At 35.2% G+C, this 3,297-nt stretch overlaps 1 long non-coding RNA gene across 1 annotated transcript; it reads right to left on the reverse strand.

The window, feature by feature from the left end:
- Positions 1-247: 247 nt before the first annotated feature.
- LOC121212529 (uncharacterized) lies at positions 248-2,016 on the reverse strand. The gene is made up of 2 exons (XR_005907803.1): positions 1,363-2,016; positions 248-751 (listed from the first exon to the last, which is right to left on the reverse strand). It is a non-coding gene; the product is annotated as an uncharacterized lncRNA (long non-coding RNA).
- Between the last annotated feature and the right edge of the window lie 1,281 nt (positions 2,017-3,297).

The following is a 3,297-nucleotide window of genomic DNA, read 5'->3' on the forward strand; positions in this document are numbered from 1 at the left end:
CAAGTTAGGTTTAAATCTTTCTTTATTGAGTTGAACAATTTAAATACAATCCTCTTCCACCCCTCCCTTATCATCAGGTGATATAATGAACTGAACCTTGAGCACAAAAGTAGTAGGTTCCAGAAACTAATGGCGTTGGTGGCGAGTGTGGGGGAGGTATAAGTGAGGGTTTGAAAAGAGAGAGAAGGCCACTGTTTTGAGACACACTTGAATTTGATCAGTAATTTAGTGGGTAACCTCAAGAGGATTTGGGTTGTCAATCTTTTCTGAAAGATTGTTGTTCATGGTTGAAATTAACTTCAAACTTAAAAGCTGAAAGAAAACCCAATTTTGCTTCACTCGCTGACCCAATGAAATGGCATTGGATTTGTTATACGTCAATAACCTGAGACTCGAATCTGAGAAAAGATTCGAGCCTTCGACCCATGACCCGACTACGAGAGGACAACAAAGCGAACCAGATTGTAAGGCAAGACTATAGACCTAGCTTACAGGAACCTTGCGCGAGCTCATAGGGCAAGATCACAGGTACAACTCGCAGAACCAGCTTGCGAGATAATATTACAGACCAGTTTACGAGGACCTAGGGAAGGTTGCAGTCTCACTTCGTATGCACGCAATGAACTCGCAAGAGGTGCCACATGCTCCATAGGCCACGCAGACACGTGTCCAGTAGGTATGGAGCTCGCTTAGAATGCCAGTCCCAAGAGCAGAAAGGACCGCGAGCTCCGTAGACACGTGCTCAGCAAATCTAAAGTACGTAGAGAATGTCAGTATGAGGGATAGAGAATTTCAATACTGAAAGCAGCAGAGTCAAGACAAAATAATGGAGCCTCATCATGAGCTATAATAGTACCGATAAAAACATGTATAAATACCTAAATACTCACGTCAATAAAGGACAAGAAAAATATTACTTAATAAGATTTATTGTCAAGCTTCTAAATACGGCAAGAAGGGCGGGAATAGCATTCATTACATGATTTGGCATGTATTCCAAAATGTAAGACGAAGGGTTTTCTTTAATTAAAGATAAAAATCACATTATTTGAATATATTAGATTAAGGACATTTAAATAAAAATACCCCTAAACATTGGCTTGAGTAGATTTTTTTTGATTGCTTTGAAAGTGATTGGGTTTGCTAAATGCTACGGTTTCTATTTCTTTTTTTGAAATAAAGATTTTATCATTTAACAGTAATAAAAGAAAGATTAGGTTAGACTAACCCAAATCAATAGATACACTCCTTACATCTCACCCTAAAATCCTAATACGCTTGAAGAGTTGCGAATGAAATCAACTGTACACAAATATGGCAATCAATGAAATCAACTGTACATAGAGCTCCACAGATGAGAACCTGTAGACAAAAGCAAATATCAAGACCCTTAACCTTCAAAGCTCGATCCACCAAGAGCCACCGACGCGGACAAAGCTCAAGGACAAAGACGATGATCCTTAGAAAGTCACAACACCTATCCCATCTCGATGAACCTAGCCAGCAATGCACACCGGAATCTCCTCGATCCAAACAAGATTTTCAATAGCTGAGATATCTGAGAAATCCTATTTAGAGAGAATGTGAGCCGACTGATTTACTCCACCACAAACATGGCGAAAGACACAAGAGCAAAAACTGGTAGCCAACCGACGACCATCAACAACAAACCCACAGATGAATTTTTGCTGATTCTCTTTTATGCTGTGATGGTGGTGAAATGGTGATAGAGTAAGTAGTGTTGGTGAAGGTGGTGGCTATGGTTTAGAGAGGGCAGAGAGTGATCTTGATGGTGGGCGGTTGGGGAGACTCGGTAGTGATGAGATGGTGGAGGTTCTGGGCAGTAAAATTGCAGTGGAGATGGGTACGGTAGGGGAATTTGGGTGGCTTTGACTCTTACTTGGCGAGGATAAGTGATTTGAGGCATGAAGATGTTGTATGGTGATGGTGGGTAGAAAAGAAAATAGTAAAACAGAGAGGAAAAGAAAAGAAAAAGTAAATTTTTTTGTTGTAAATAGAAAAAAAATCTGAATTAGAGAGGTTATAGTTTTAGTTAAAAAGTAATAAAAATGTTACTAGTGAATCATTCTATTTCAAAATGATTATAGATGTAATTTACTATTTTTTAAAATGAAAAAAAAGACTAAACACATATAATATTAAAAAATAAAAATGTTTATTAGAATTTATTTTTAAAATTTATGAATTAATTGTAAAATAATAAATTTAATTAAATCTACTCCTTAATTCCCAAAATTATTTAGGTTGATGTTGAAAAGAATATATTTCCTTTGCTTTTCAGAACTTATATGATTGTGATAATCCAATCCCTTCCTTCTGCTGAAGTGAGTATGAAGCAAGTATTGTTCATTGTTTATCAAAATATTCAAAGGAATTTGAAGAATAACCATAGATGGGTACCATTTTACATACTCTTTTGGCCCCCAAGTTCTGAACTTGCAAATGGTTGAGTTCACCAGCTGCCGCCGAAAATTACAAAAAAAAAGGGTTTTTGTTTGTAGTCAGGCTTATCATTAATTGCCAAACTATATAAATATTTGTTTCAATTATAACAGTTTCACTATAATAATTTAATTTTATGTGGAACCAAAATCACACGTAATGATTAAATGCTACACGTCTTTAACATATACACATAATAATATTTTTTTATGCATGTGTGGCCCGCACCACATTTTTTCTTTTTCTACATTTTTATTTCTTCTCTATTTTCTGTCAACTCAAATGCTACCCTTTAAAACTAAAACCAAACGCAGAAGCCGGTCAACTCCGGCGTCGAGTCGCTGCACCTGCCGTCACCCCCGGTGGCCTATGGAGCCTCCAAAATGAAAATAGTGTCTCTCCCTTTGTTTCTTCCGCTCCCTTTACGTTTTTGCTCTTGTTTTGAACATCCAAAATTCTTTGTCCCTGTTTGTACTACAATAATAACACCCTCTTTCGATACCCTTGGATTAGAAGTGATGGTGCCATGGTGGTCGGGTTAGGTTTCAATATAATTTTAGGTTGGGCTTACAAGATACATCTAAAATTTTATCTAAATTTAACTTTTTTGTATTAAAATTTTTTATATTATTATTTTTATATAAAAATAAATTTAAAAATATAATAAATCAAATTCACTACAAATATTTAAATAAATATTTCTCAACAAATTAAAAATATTTAATATTCATACTTAAATAATATTAAAATAAATCTACCTTAATAAACAAATATTTTTAAAATAATAACAAAATCAACAACATATATTATTCTAACTGTTGACAAATAAAGGTT

Source organism: Gossypium hirsutum, chromosome A13, assembly GCF_007990345.1.
Source record: "Gossypium hirsutum isolate 1008001.06 chromosome A13, Gossypium_hirsutum_v2.1, whole genome shotgun sequence".
Classification (NCBI taxonomy): domain Eukaryota; kingdom Viridiplantae; phylum Streptophyta; class Magnoliopsida; order Malvales; family Malvaceae; genus Gossypium; species Gossypium hirsutum.